The 16,431-nt window shown below is 40.0% G+C and overlaps 1 pseudogene; it reads right to left on the bottom strand.

Moving 5' to 3' along the window:
• Window positions 1-14,244: 14,244 nt before the first annotated feature.
• Window positions 14,245-15,173, bottom strand: LOC115966639 (annotated as a pseudogene).
• Window positions 15,174-16,431: the final 1,258 nt, after the last annotated feature.

The following is a 16,431-nucleotide window of genomic DNA, read 5'->3' as shown; positions in this document are numbered from 1 at the left end:
AAATAGAGTAGCAGTGGTCTTTTATGAACAGGGGCCTGCACTGTGGGGAGGTTCATCATTATCTGATGTAGCCTTTTGAAGGCCGCCTGCTACGCTTCCCCCCATTCAAAACTTTGCCCCTTCTTAAGCAACTTGGTAAAGGCAAAGGTGATTGATGCCAACCCAGGGATGAATCTCCGGATATATGAGACTTTTCCTAATAAGCTCTTCAATTCTTTTACTGTGGCCGGAGGTCTCATAGTTGCTATGGCCGTGGCTTTGGCCGGATCCACATTTATACCTCTGCTGTTAACTAGGAAACCCAAAAATTTCCCAGAGGATACTCCGAATGCGCACTTGAGGGGATTCATTCTTAACTTAAAAGCTCTGCATCTTTCAAATACTCTTTTTAACACCCGAAAGTGTTCTTCTCTTCTCCTTGACTTTACCACTATGTCATCCACATAGTCTTCTAGCTCCTTGTGCATCATGTCGTGAAATATGGCTGTCATTGCTCGTTGATAAGTTGCACCTGCATTTTTTAACCTGAAGGACATCACAGTATAGTAGAAATTGCCCATAGGTGTTCTGAAAGCAGTTTTCTCTGCATCCTTTGGCATCATCTTAATCTGATTGTACCCACTGAAACTGTCCATGAATGAGAACATGGCACTTCCTGCCGCAGAGTCTATTAGTAAATCCATGTTCGGCAATGGGAATTCGTCCTTTGGACAAGCTTTGTTGAGATTTCTGAAATTTACACAGCATCTTATCTAGCTGTTCTTCTTCTTTACTGATACTATGTTGGATAGCCAGCGAGGATGCTGGATAGGCTTGATGAATCCTGCGGCTAGCAACTTCTGCATCTCTTTGACTATCTGCCCTTCTATTTCTGTGTGAAATATCCTGGCAAGCTGGGCCACCGGCTTGGCCTCTGGGTCCACATTCTATTTCTGTATGTGCAACAAGCCCTTCTATTTCTGTATGCGCAACAAGCCCAGGATCGAGCCCTGGCATTTCATTGTAATCCCAAGCAAAAACGTCTTTGAATTCTTTCAACAACAGTATGAGTTCTGACTTCTCCTTTTCTGTCAGGCTTGCACTAATTGAGATTGGCCTTGGTTTTTACGAATCAGACCTTAAGTCAACTTCTTCCAACTCTTCCTCTGCCATAACCTGGATGTCCTTTTCTGCCGCAACTGCCTCATCCTTCTCTTCTTCTTTTCCCAAACTTCCTTTAGCAACGCAACACGCCAAACTCTTGTGTTGCCCTTTTTGGGTGAGACCCACTTGCATCTCACCCGTGGGCCCTACGCACTTTCATAATTTATACACAATCCTGCCATCAAGGCCTCGGACCCTAATGCATTGAGGTATCTCGTCTGGCTTTACGGCAGGCGCTTCTTTCCTTTTCTTCTTTCGTGCCAATAGCTCTCTTAAATCAGGTTCTGAGTCATCTTGAACATCTTCCCACCTAGGCACGAAGGTGCCTCGCGGCTTTGAAACCGAATTTTCTCCAGATGGAGCCCATTGGTCATAAAACATGGTTTCCACCAAATGGGCTTTTGCTTGCTCGAACAGCGAGGGGTTCGCCACTATGCGTATCATCCTGCCATTCAATCTTCCTTTCACACATTGGTGGTAGGTGGATGGGACTAGTCGGTGTTTGTGTAACCAAGGTCTTCCCAAAAGCACATGGTAAGATACTTCCGTTCTGATCACGTGGAAACGAGCTAAAGAGGCTATAGGGCCTACTTTCAACCATAACTGAATGTGGCCTGCGGTGTACTCCCCTCTTCCACCGAACCCCGTTACTTCCATCAGGCATCCTTGGATCTTTTTCTCTGAAATTCCTGCGGCTTTCAAGGTGCTCAACGGAATGAGATTTACGGAAGCACCTGTATCCACCAGGGCCCTCTTGATAGGGATTTGATTTATAGATACTGCTAAATAGAGAGGCCTCCTATGATCTGGGTGCCCCTACTTCCATATCCTCACTGCTAAACGTGATTTCTGTTGATTCCTGTAGAAGAGCCCTGTCTTCTAGCATCTTTGCTGACAGGCATTCCACCCCTGCCCCGGAGACGATGCTTACCAAAGCCTCCGTGGCTATTTTTCTTTCTTTTCCTGTAAGTCCCAACTAGTCAAATAGATTTTTGAACTTAGCACTCTGCTGAAGAGTGGTAATCGCCACGGCAAGCAGGGCCAAGTTTTCTTCCTCGTCTTCTCCCGGGTCTGCACATATCACCACTGCTGCTACACCCTTTCCTTTGTGGTTTGGGAGAGGGTTTCTTTGGACTTCCTGCTGGGTCAGCTCTAATGTGCCTCCTTTAATCCTGCGGTGCACTAGCCTACGGAGCGCCTAGCATTTTGCGGTGGGATGTTGTACATAGTTGTGCAAGCGGCAGAAGCGAGGATCCCTCCTTTCTTCCTCCGTAGGCTCTCTAGAAACCTGGTTGGGTTTAAAGATCCCGTCCGCAATCCATTTGTCAAGTAGCACATCCAGCTCCTTAGAAGTACATGGTAAGGGTGGGGCCGTATCATACTCTCTCCCCTCTGTTTTCCTTCTCTGGTTTTCAGTGGACATCGTCATAGCCTGCGGTGCGATTCTCTTGTCTGAACTGGGTTTCACGGACTGAGCCGTCTTTCTAGCTTTCTGCAATAGCTGTGCAAACTGAGAAATCTCCAGATTCTCCAGGACAGCTCTGAACTCCCGAATCATATTGGTCATGCACATTTCTACTAACGTCCTTTCTTCACAGTGGTCATAGCAATCAAGTGCTATGTCCCTGAACCATTTGATGTATTCCATCAGATCCTCTCCATTCCTTTGCTTGGTCGCTTGCAGAGTTGCAAGCGTTACCGTTTCTTCCCCGTGAAAGTATTTAGTGCAAAATACATCCACCATGTCATCCCAGGTTGGGATTGATCCTGGTTTTAAGCCAATATACCAGGTGTATGCCCGGTCGCACAGTGATTTTGAAAACTCCCGCAAACATAAGTCTTCGTTTGCTGCGTAAGGGCCAAGGGTGTCAATAAATTTGCTCACGTGCTCTACTGCACTTCCCTTCCTGCCATCGTACTAGGCGAAGGCCCTTGGTTCATACTTCTCGGGGTACGGTTTGCTGAGTACTTTTAGAGGATAGGGAGGTCTTCGTGCGTAAAACCTCTCATTTGGTGTTCTGGTTCTCTCTTGCTCTAAGAGAGTCGCTACCTCAACCATGGTAATGAAACGCTGTTCTACGTTCCATGGGACACCTCCTGCCAGTGTCTCTTCTCTGTCTGCCGCATGATCCGAGTCATGCTGGCTGCCTTTCTCTTTTGTTTTGTCTGCCTTCAGTTGACGGATCTCTTCCATCGTTTGTTGCTGCGAGTGCTGTAATGATTGCAATACTTCGATGAAGGTGTTGACATTGTCCGCGGGGACTCTTGTCTGAGGCTGAGGATCAGCCCCCATTCTGTTGGCACCTTCTGTTTGGTTAAGTTGTTGTTGGTGAGGTGTTGTTGGCCTGGATTCTGCTTGTGAAGGTACGACACTCATATTCCGTGTCGTCCTGGACTTTGGTGGCATCATTTGCGAGGGGCTCTGTTTTCTTTTCTTTTCCTTTGCCCTTGTCTGCCTCCCAACTCCCCAGCGGAGTCGCCAATTTAATGTAAGGGCCTTTTTTTGTGTATGGTGTATTGGGCTGGACTGTTTCCTGCGGTGATGGGCCCGAATGTGTCTAAGTAAGGGAGTTGGGACCAATCCAATTGTAACTCAACTTAGGCCGGTTTGTGCACAAACTTATGCCTTGTCTGCCAGGAGTAAACTTACGGCAAGCAGCACTATTGCAGACGAGTTACGGCAGACAGATATAATAATAATAACCAAAACAGAGTATCTAACTATTTAAATAAATGACTGTAATCCCTACTTATAAAGCATGATTACAGTCATGATGATGTCAATCACAGAAAAAAGTAAAGAAAATAATACGGACTAATCAAATGGGCATAAATCAAGTTTTAAGTTTAGTCTGCTGAAGCAAAGCCAAAGAGGGGAGAACGCCTCTTCTCAATGCAAATAATCTTCCAGGAAAGGATCCTGCCATGGAGATTAATGGCTTTGAGGGAGTCGGACCTGAATGGTTATTGCCCAAAAAAGGAGTCCTTGTTTACGTTTTGGAAAAGAGCAAGATTTGAATGGGGAGAGAGGGAAAACGATCTACCGGTGCATGCCCACTGTATTACCTCTCATTCTTCCTTAATTTTCTCTCTTTTCTTCTCTGTATTCTTTCTTATCTTTTTTCTCTTCTTTTTACTCTGTTTTTCTTCCTACTCCGTAAATGCTCTGTTTTTCACATTGTTATTGATTCCGTTTCGTTCCGGTCGGAACGGCCGAAATTTTTCGTACCGGTATGCAAACTGGTACTGGAATACCCCACGTTCCACCTCTGGTCAAATTTCGGGCTGTTTCGGTCCATTCCGGCCAATTCCAGCCAATTTCGGCCAGTACCGGTTTTGGCCTATTATTAACTTCTTCTTCTTTTTTTTTAAGTTTTATTTGGGAGTTCTTTGGGGAGTTCTTTTGATGATGAATTTGATCCTTTTCTCATGGATGATGATGAGAATGAGGAGTAAATCTTGTATTATTTGATATTTAGTTATTGTCTTGTAATCTTCTTATTGTGTGATGTTAAATTGATGTTATGTTTCAAGTTATTGATGTTTAAGACTTAAGAGTTAAGACTAAATGATTTGTATTATTTGATATTTAGTTATTTATTTATTAGAATTGACAATTTTATGTTCTATAAGAATATATATATAAATTATTTTTTAAGAACTCCGAAACACCCTAAAACGGTACGTCGAAATCGACCAATACCAAAATATTCCATTCCACTGGACAAACCGAAACGGGGTCCGAAACGGTATTAATAACAATGGTTTTTCGATCCCTTTTTTAGGGCACAGCAAGGGCCCTTTTATAGTGCCTGCCGTGACCAATATTTTACCGTTTTGCCCCTTAACCGCCTTTGTCTAGTCTGGGCGTACTTGCCAACCACCAGGTTTGTGCGACATTCACCTTTGCCAGACAGAGGCAGGTTTGTTTATTTCCTCTGTATACCGTAACACCTCTTCCTGCCACGGTATAAATGCTTTCTCTCTCTACTCTCAAGGCATGCATCCAATGGTTCCCCTTCAAACTTGCCTCTTTTGGGTGGTCTATCATCCCAACAAGACGTACCTCCCAAAAGGGCTTGGGCAGGAGCCACCAAATAAATCTTTTCCCCTCTCCCCACCACCAAACCATACCCCCTTTACCTCTTACCTCTGGCCCATGGCCCCACCACATCCTATATTGGCTGGGTACAGGCTGGTGGTGCCTGGGCCTTGCGCGTGCTTTCCTTTCAGATATGTCCAAGAGTCTGCCTGCTGCTCATGCGTCTGCCGTGATCTGAAGGCTCTCTGTCCGTGTTTTCTGACCTTTTATGTGGGCTTTTCTTTGATTTCCCACTCCATTCAAGAGATGTGCTTTGTCTGATAATGGGCCTTACATTTCTTTGGTCCACTCTTGATTTTCTTTATTTCTTGCAACGTTGGACTGTTATTCCTGCCGCAATAACTTAATCCTGCTGAACCTCTTTTGGGCCAGCCGTTTATCCATTTTCTCAATGGCCTGTCATGAGAACTGTTTTGCTTTTACTTATGGGCTCCTATGTCCCTTTGGGCTTTCCTTTGAGCATCCCCGGCCCGATTGCTTTCTTTGGACTTCCTCAGCCCATTTGCTAATTCCACACTCCTATGGGCTTTTTACTAACTTCATTGGGCTTCCCTGGCCCAATAACCTTATTCTTATCTTTGTGGTTCATGGACTTGCCATAAACCCCTTACTCTCTTAATTTGCATTGCCTTGGGCCTGCGGTGGCCCTTTCTCACTTTTCTACCTCATACACTGCCCATGGGATACTATTTCTTTCTTTCCTGACTTCTTTGAGCCCGCTTGCCTCTTCAAGACCCATTTATTTATCTGTTGGGCCTGTGCCATTATTCCTGCCGCTTAGGCCTAATGAGTTTTTACTATCTATTTTGTCAATTCTTTGTAGCCCTCATTATTGGGTTTTCTTTCTGTCTGCCTGGGCTTCTACAAATGGCCCTCAACACTCTTATATAGCTTTTTTACATAAATATACAAATAAAGCAATCTCAAACAAATGCAAAGTCATTGAAAATTAATATTTCATCATTGAATCAGGGAAAAAATATAATATACGGAAACATGGTATGCAAACAAAATTAGGCAAGAACTTATTTTAATCACACGTTTGTTTTAATCTGCAGAAAACAATCATTATTTTGCTCAAACAAATAACAACTAAAGCAACATAGGAATTTATTCAAATTACAAAAGAGCCATAATAGAAAGAAGAGTAATGCTACTGTCCAAACTATTTTACAACATTTTTACAAAATGTTGATGTGGCCAACCTCTTATTGGTTTTCATCTAGGTCCATCATTAATATTACTTTTTTATTTACCAATAATCACTCACCACATCAGCAGTTTGTAAAATTTTTTGTAAAATAGTTTGTATCTCTAGCATTATTCATAGAAAGAAACTAATGGTTACATTCTTTGAAAGATGACAAGTATAAACGCTGTGTTGGGAATTTTTAGTATTGAATCTATTAGAAATAAGACAATCCGAACAACCTACACGATTCATATAAATCAAAAGATAATCTATTGGACATTCATTACTACCAATTCATATAAATCAAAAGATAATCTATTGACGGTACTTTTGCAGCGAAGGTGGGGAGATTTTTACTTTTTCAAATGGTATCAGATTCCTTGCCTTCATGGTTTTAGACTTTCTGGGTATAGCAGAAGTGAAACGATGTGAAACTGTATAGCAGAAGTTCAAACCATATGGTTGTCCTTCAAACCGTCAAAACAAAGCTCCAATTAAGAACCACAGCAATAAAAAAAATCATCCAAACCACAACATGAAAGAGGTAGTAACAAAATGTAAAAAGGGAAACAAAAAACATCAAGCAAAAGAATGGAGCACAAAAAGAACTGGGATTTAGAGATACCTCAACCGAATCATCCAAGTTCTGTCAGTACTTATATACTGTGAGGAGAGGAAAACAAAAAGGAAGGAAGACAGATAGGCGGCCGTTATTGTGAAACCGTAGAGCAGGAAGGTGGGGATTTTTTCACGGTTTCAAATGGTATCAAATTCCTTCCTTCACGGTTTCAGACTTTCAGGTTTTCCTTAGGTTGAAACGATGTGAAATTGTACAGCAGAAGTGAAACAATGTGAAACTGTATAGCAGAAGTTCAAACCATTCCCTACGCTGTGTACCCTGTTTCACGGTTTCAATTTTCCTGTTTTTCCTTTAAGTTGAAAAGGCTTTGGGTTTGGGCTTTATGGTGGAATTAAATAGATAAGAAGTGGGCTTTATGGTGGATATAGGGCTGAGATTTATTATTATTCTGAAATTTATAGATTTATTATGATTCTGAAATTTATAAAAAAAAACTATTTTAAAATTGTAGGAAAAAAAGGGGTGTAAATGACGTGGCCGTTGACGTGGCACAACCTGAGTGCAGCAACATTTAACGCTATGCTTCAGCTTTTAGTAATATATATAGATATAGATAGATATAGATTCTCTTGGGCTGTTTGGTCAATTCGTGCTTCTCTGCTAGTGACAAAATACTTGAGAACCTTTAGCAATAAATTACTAAATCTTTTATTTGTAAAACCAGCCATCTAAACCACCTTCCTAAAATAAGTTCTAAAGGGCCATTTCACACACAGCCTCATATATTCCTCAACTGTGCTCTTAGCATATTTTTGTTCCTCTTCCTCCTCTACTCTCCTTTCTTCTTTCTCTATTGCCTTTCTAGCTAGAAACAGACTCAAATGTTGTCATCATTTGCTTGGAACTTACTATAGGCATCAACCAGCCCTTGGAAGCTACCAGTGCCATTCCCAATGCTCTTCCAAGGATTCCAAGAAATCTTGGACTATTTCATCAACCAAGTTCTGAAGATTTCTTGAACCTCATTCTGAATTTGAAACTAAGATTTTGACCCATTACATTGGGTCAACATCTTTAAAACATGCTGTAAGATCTACATCCCCAATTTCCCTCTGTTCCTCTCTAGCATTTTACATTGGTGCAGAATGACGTCTCTGCAAGTGCATGGGTATTGGAATGCACCACTCATTGTTATCCAGGTTACTAAATCTTTGACCTATATATTGTTAAAACACACTGTAGCAGAAGAAATGTTTCTGCATCTTATGTACATGTTTAAGATAGAGGCTCCCAAGTGTCGAGTTTCTTCCATAAATCTGTAAAACAATTTTCTTATAAATTAGCCATGGATTGTTTTAACCAATTACAGAGCTCCCAGTTGGGTATATGCATCAAGAATAAATCTCAGCTTCAGGTTCACTATTTGCAGCTTGCATTTGACAGAACAAATTTACGGCATCCTTAATATATCCATTTTGAATGAAACCTGACATCATAGCACCAAATGTAACGTTTTTTCTATTGAGAATTCACTTAGCATAAAAATCTAATAAAGAAGTCAACATATTGTAAAACCCAGTTTATTGGCTAAGCAATGCATATGTTCACCTTGAAAATGATCTCTCGACTTCTCAAATGCCGATATAAGTAACGTTAAAGTCTCAATGTGCCAGTATATTGCTTTTCGGTTGGGACATGAACAAAACATTAACCTTTTACTTTATCACTTATTATTTATAAATTTTCTCTTAAAAGATGAAATTAGAATTTGATTGTTTAATTTAATGTCATTATTTAGAAAGTGATCAAATGGGAAATTATTGTGTATTCCTGGAGTACCATAAATGCGTACTCCCTCCTCTCACATGAATGGTAGGTCCTACTAATTAAATTCATGGTGGGACCCACTATTTATGTAAGAGGAGGGAGTACGCATTTATGGTATTCCGGGAGTACCTAATAATTTTCCCAAACTAAGTTGGTTGAGCAATTTATGTTATTGAATTGATTTATCATAATATTTTTTTCTTGATTTGATCATTTTGGTCCTGTTAGGCTAAGCTCTTATTTATCCTAAATTAATTGGGTTATTGTCATGTAATGAGATATTGTAAACCTCTTTGTTGTGTAATGGTGATGTTAAGAATGTGTATTATTTGCTTTTAAATGACACTAAAATCTTTGAATCAGCATTATTTAAGATCCTGTCAATGCATGCTAAGGAAGTTTCCACAAAATGTTGATGTTTTATTCATTTTCTAGTTTCCCCAGTTTGTTAGGGTGTTTGTGGAAAAATAAACTGATGGATTATGGCTTGTGAGATAAAACATTTATCAAATTTAGTTGAAGTATATTCACCTTGAGGTCAAGCCTTGGTGCGATGGCAAGTTCCTTCAACCAAAAGTGACAGATCGTGCGTTTGAGTTTGAGAATCAGTCTCTCCAAGAAAATTGGGGATAAGACTGCTTATCATAAACTCTCCCAAACTTCACAAAAGTAGGACTTTGGTGCATTTGATACAAACTTTTTAGTTTAAGTATATTCATCTCCAGAGTCACTTCTTAGGATTTAAGTTTGGTTCAAAAGTTATGTTTCCATAATGGCTATAAAATGCTAAAATGTAGCAAATACTTCTGATTTATTTTACAGCAGATACAACCATGTAAATCTAGTGAAATGATCAACAAAGATTAGATGGTACCTTTGATTAATTATTGAAAATTATTTACTGATTTTGGGGGGGGGGGGGGGGGTTGGCATTGGCCCCTAAATGTATGGACTGGTTTAAAGGGGCAAAAGCTTTGAATCCAGAATTACAAAGGGAACTTGTTACATTTTGTCACTAAGGCAATGTTTACAAAGATGTGGGACATTTTGGAATTGGAAAATAGAAAGTTGGACAACTCTGGTAATGCAGTTTGTAGCATATCTCTTGGATGACCAAGTTGTTTACGCCACAAATCCAACTTATCTGGACAAGGATTTCCTGCACACTTGTGTGCAGGAGTTGCTGCAAATAGGGTTAGGTGGCAACATCCATGGTGACACTTGTCCTAGTATCATGTGAAATGCACATGATTAGTTTTAGGCTGTGTTTGTTTTGGGTGTAAATGATTTCCAGAAAATATTTTATACCCAGCAGTGTGTTTGGGTGCACATGTAAAATAGAGTTTTCTGGAAAATCAAAAACTTTGACCGTAAAATAAGCCCTTTGACCCGGAAAATGAATTACGCTTCTATTTTACCTTCAAATCATTTCCGGACTCAAAGACGCTCAAAGAGAGAGAAAGAAGACCCACACCAAGTCAAAGGAACTAGGGAAAGAGCTACCCAAGATCAAGCTTGTGTCCACCGCCGATCAAGCCCGTGTCCACTGCTAGTCAAGCCCGACTCCATCGCCGATCAAGCCTATGTCCACCACCGGTCAAGCCTGTGTCCACTGCCGATCAAGCCCGTGCCCACCTGCCTCCTCTCGCCGGACTCACACCCAGAGAAAGAGAGAAAGAAGGCCCATCCCTCAAGCTGAGCAAGGATAGGGTACTTCGGCGACCCATCCCACTCCGGTGACCCATCCCTCATCCTCACCGACCCATCACTTGTCCTCGTCCTCCGCCGATCCATCCTTCGTTCTCAGGGTACTCCGCCAACCCACCTCTATCGACCCATCCCTCGTCCTCACCAACCCATCCCTCATCCTCACTGACCTACCTCCGCCGACCCATCTGCCTCCATTCTCTTCCCTCAAGACCCACCTCCTTTCTTTTCCCTCAAGATCTACGATTTTATGGGGTTCATATAGTGTGTTTTTATTTTGTTTACATGATTTGGTTGAGGTAGTAACAATAATTTGTTCTTGGTTGCAATTGATTTGTTTTTGCTGGGATTTGCTTGTATTAAGGTAAGGTTTTTGACAATTTTCTAGAAAATGTTTTACATGCAAAACCAAACACTGGAAATATTTTTTTCAGGTGTATTTTACAAAACACAACCAAACAGAAAAAAAAATTTTCCTTTCCGTAAAATATTTTCAATTGAAAATATTTTACACTCAGAAAAAATTTTACATCTTACCAAACGCAAACATTTTCTCTCTCTCTCTCAAACGTCAAACACGCAAAAAGGAATCCATCTCTCCTCTCTCTGAAACCATGACTCTCATTCAGCGAAAAAAGAAGAAAGAAACCATCACTCTCTCTCCTTTCTCCCCCCCCCCCTCTCTTCGAAATCATCAGACTCTGTGTCCATCTTTCTTCCTCTCTCTTCCTCCTTCTTCATTCCTCTCATTAGAAACCACAGCCACCTCAACCCATAATAAAAAACTCTTGCTACCAATCCCACCTAAAACCAAAGATCCAACATGCAACAAGGAATCCTCCCAAAATTTAGATCTGATCTATGCACAGTGAGGATTTTGGCTCTAGTGTGTGCAAGTATTTTGGAAATCGGGGTTTTGATCTAGCGCTAAATCATTGGGGATTTTGTTTTTTTTTTTTTTTTTGGGATTTTGGATTCTTGCTATTTGGATGCCAAGAAAATATTCAAGATTGAAATTAATATACTGATCTGTGCACAATGAGGATTTTGGCTCCAGTATGTGCAATTTTTTTGGGAATCAGGGTTTAGATATGGTGCTAAATCAATTGGGTTTTATGAGGAATTTTTTTTGGGGGGGATTTTGGATTCTTGCTGTTTGGATGCCAAGAAAATATTCAAGACTGAAATTAATGTACTTTTTGATGAATGAAACTAATTCAAAACTTCTTGAGATGAAGGCAGATTTATCTTTGGCTAATTTTAATGCTTGAGATGGCAAAGAGAGAGAAGGGATGGACGAAGGAGGTGAAGAAGAGAGAGAAGGGATCTGAAGGCTTGATGGGTGAAGAAGGGAGTGAATTTGGATTTTGAGAGGGAGAGAGTGTTGCTATAATTTTTATAGAAAAGGTTAACTCAAATTTAATCATGTGCATTTCACATGATACTAAGACAAGTGTCACCATAGATTATTGCCACCTAACCCTGTTTGTAGCAACTCTTGCACACTTGTGTGCAGGAAATCCTTGTTCAAAGACATATATAAGCCAAAGGAGAACCACAAAAACAAAACAAATGTACCGAGTATATAACTACCAAGTCCTGCTTTCTATGCTTTATAAGAGCATTCTCATCAAGAATGCTAAATATTTTAGCATTTACCACTTCAAAATCCTACTTTATCAATTTTAACATACCATTTTACAATCCATCAAACATCAAACATTCTATTTTTTTTACAACTTCATTTAAATAATATTATTTTTATTTTACCACTTTCTCTCTCTTTCCACCACTTTCTTCTCAACGGCTAGCCATTGTTAGCCACAACCACCATAAACCATCAACATTGCACAGCAAACCCAGACCCATGGCCAACCCACTGCCACCACAATCAGTATCCATCCAAAAATCAACCCCACAGCCAAAAAAAAAAAAAAAAAAAAAAAAAACAACAACAACAACCCATCAAACTGTGAGAGGAAGAGAGGGAGGCGGAGGATAGAGAAACCCATCAAACCCAAGACCCACGCCTCAGCCACAGCAACCCACCTCCACCACCACCCACCCACCTCGTTCTCAACCCCAACCAAAACTCACCACCCCGTTCTCAACCCCAGCCAAAACCCACCACCTTGATCTCAACCCCAGCCAAAATCGTCACTGAGCACCACCAATACCCACCAAACATTACAGCCACAGCTCCGGTCACAACAAGAAACCACCACCACAAGAACCACAAAAAACCGCCACAAGAACCACAAGAAAACACACAACACGCCGATCTCCACACCGGTCTACACATCGATCTCCTCCACGCCGATCTCACACCATCACGCCATTCTCCTCGCCACCAAGCCGATCTCAAACGTACGATCTTGTTGTGCGGGAGTGAGGAAATGAGAGAGAGGGAGTGAGGAAATGAGAGAGATGTGAGAGACGGAGAGAGAACCAAAAAAAGAGAGAGATGTGGGAGATAGAGCTGGAGAGAGAGAATAAATAAAGTAATAAAATATTATACAATACTGCTACAATGCGCTCTCAAAAATGAGAGTGCACTGTAACAGTATTGCAAATTTTATAACATTTACCAGGTTTGATGGAGTGGATTTTTGGGTTTAAGATGCTAAAAAATAGCATTTATAGCATATGCAAGGCTTGATAAGAATGCTCTAAGAATGTAATCTACTATAGTGGGCTAGCAAAAACTTTTTCTAAACAAAAACTACTGAAGAGACAGATATTGGATACAAAAAAGTACTTCCATTCTAACTAGTATCTATCAAAAGGTTGAAAGATTGACAACATCGAGTGCCCTATTGACTTTTACAACTATAGAATAAGTATTCCCCTTTTTTTTTTCTTTTCTAATAAAAGTTAGCCTAAATGATTTGTCAGAGACTCACAATACTGCAAAGCTGTGTACATCTATGTAAAGACAAGTCTGCAATCAAATTTCAATGGGAAATGCCTGTTCTGTTAATGATGGACTCATTTATGATTGTTTTGCTCCATGAATTGATTATAAATTTAATAACGATGCATTAAAGGTTTCTTTTTTTTAATAAATTCCCTTATGGGTTTGGTAGTAATAAGAACCAATGCATTTTATTATAACATGTTACTGTTACAACTTACAAACATGAAAATGGAATGGGGTGATTTCACTAAGCTTGGTGCCTGTGAGCCAGTCATCTATGACCGACTTCTGAAACTCCGATAATTTTTTTAATTATATTATTTTTGCATGCTGTAAATCTCACTGCACAGGATTGGTGGTACCCAAAGAAATAGTAAATAATGTTGAGTGAACAAATACCACATTTGGAAACTAGCTTTATGAGTAAATAGTACTAACGGTTATCAAGACACAAAAAGCCCTTACAGTAATAAGAAGAATTGCTCCCTTCAGGTGGGAAGGCTAGTAGAAATGCACCTTCTCATTAAAGGAAATCAACCATAGCACTGTCAATCCAACTACAAAACAGTAACTATTCTAAAGGGGTCAAAAAATGGGAAGGTAAATCAAAGACTATAGATACAGGAATTGCCATTGCCACAGTAAATCGGCTGTAAACCTTCTGCAGCTGCTATTGTTTTCTGGATATGTTCAGGACTATGCACCAAGCCTGTAGATCCTGCCTCAAACTTTGGAGGAGCAAGATACACTCCCTCCTCTAGCATTCCCCTGTAGAATCAGACATACCTAGCAGTACTACTTTTCTTTGCATCCCCAAAGTTGTAAACAGGCCCTTCTGTGAAAAAAAACCCAGACATGCCATGTATATACCCACTGCACATCGCATGCCCTGCCTTTTTCCCCAGTATCAATTATACCTTGAACAAGTTCACCTGTGATCTTATTCAAATATATATAACTTCCTGGCTCTTGCAATCGCTTAAGAGTGTGTATGCCTGCGGTCATTGCCAATGGGTTTCCACTCAAGGTTCCAGCCTGGTACATTGGTCCTGCTGGTGCTACCATTTCCATAATCTCCCTCCTTCCTCCATATGCTCCAACTGGCAGAACCCCACCAATGATCTTCCCAGTGTTGTTAAATCAGTAGTTACGCCAAAGTATTCCTGATAATAACTTTTTCAAAGATTAGGAGAGCACCAATTTCTTTAGTGATTTTGCGTATGGCATTAAGGAACTCAGGTTTAGGAGCAATGAAACCAGAGTTTCCAACGACAGGTTCAAGAATCATTGCCGCAATCTCTCCTTTATTGGTCTCAAAGAGATATTCCACAGCTGATATGTCATTGAAAGGGGCGGTTAGAGTTTCATAAGTGGCTCCTTTTGGGACACCAGGGGAGTCAGGGAGCCCTAAGGTGGCAACCCCACTTCCTACCTTGACAAGGAATGGATCAGCATGGCCATGGTAACAGCCCTCAAACTTGATAATCCTCTCCTTGTCAGTGAAAGCACGGGCCAGGCGGATGACACCCATGCATTCTGTACCTGAATTAACAAAGCGGACCATTTCTATGCCCTAAGTATTTTCTAGCAGACAAGGAGCACCAAAGCTGGTTCCTTTCTTCATCGTTTCAGCTAGGGCAGCAATTGCCTGCAGGTAAATAATAGCTTGGAACGTTATCCACTGCAATATCTGGAAGACTACCATCAGAATTGAAAAACAAATAAAGGATTCATCATTCATCCACCATTACAGGGTCTAGTTCAGGGTATTGGCAAGATAAATCTTAAGAATTACAGTTCTACAACACTTATTTTTCACCCAAGAAAGAGGGCTGTGTATGTGGAGTTGAGGACAAACCTATTTTAACAAAGTTATCACTTCTCTTCAATAAAGCATTATAAGTTATAACTCTTTCCCAGCTAAAATTAATTTTTATAGTCTATTTAGATTAAAAGATAAAAATATTAAAACAAAATACTAATGCCTCAACTTGTAAGAAAGAAATGTAAATAAAATAGTGAATAACCTCTGCATTGGCTTATTAATAGCAGATGAATCCAATTGGAGGCAAATTATTTTCTTTTGAGGCTCTACCTGATTGACAGACGAATGGTTTATCTGCATCTCCAATTACTTTCTGTGTGATAAGCATGTCATCTTAAAATGCATGCATGTATGCATGATGCCATGATTTCTCTACTTTTTCTCCTAGTAAGAATGTATACATTGTTTTAAATTCCCAGAGGCATTTTCTTTGTGGATTAGCCAATGTTTCATTAAAGAGGGAAAAAAAATCTAGAAGGCCAAAGATTTAATGAATCTCTCTCTTTTGTTTTATTTTATTTTTGGGTTAAGTTCTAAGTTCTAAGTTTGTGAATTCAAAATGTCTTTTTCCCTCCAAATCACTGTAATTTTCATGAACTAAAAGGGCAACTATTATCGGGAGTAATGGATGCTCCAAAGACATTGATTTATGAAATATTTTTAAAAAATTTTATAGGAAAAGGGAAAAAAATTATTAATTTTTTTAACATCTTTTTATATTTGTCATGAAAATGATATCAAAACTTTTTTAAAATTGTCCACTAAAAAATGACCTCAAGGCACCCGTTAACCAGACCATTTCTTTTATGGCTAATAAACTCATGAAATAGGATTGTGGGACTTAGGAGCTTTAATTTCCTTGCTTTTGTACATAGTTAGGTGTTTTTTTCCTAGTTAGAATGTACTCAAAGTCTAGGGTTGAATAATAATGGTTACAATAGTAGAATTCTTAAACAAGTAACAACTTCGAGCAGGGGTGAAACCATCTTTGTATTGTGGCACCCCAATTTTATTTATTTATTATTATTATTTTTTTTTTTTTTTTTTTTTTACAAATAAAGGTATTCAGATCTCTTCTAATATCTGACTATTTTCTCGTACATGTGCAGCCTCCCATCCCACACGCATTGAGTTATTA

The sequence above is a fragment of the Quercus lobata genome, chromosome 11 (assembly GCF_001633185.2).
Source record: "Quercus lobata isolate SW786 chromosome 11, ValleyOak3.0 Primary Assembly, whole genome shotgun sequence".
In the NCBI taxonomy this organism is placed as follows: domain Eukaryota; kingdom Viridiplantae; phylum Streptophyta; class Magnoliopsida; order Fagales; family Fagaceae; genus Quercus; species Quercus lobata.
Note: the sequence above shows the minus strand (reverse complement) of the source record. Positions and strands in the feature narration are given on the sequence as shown.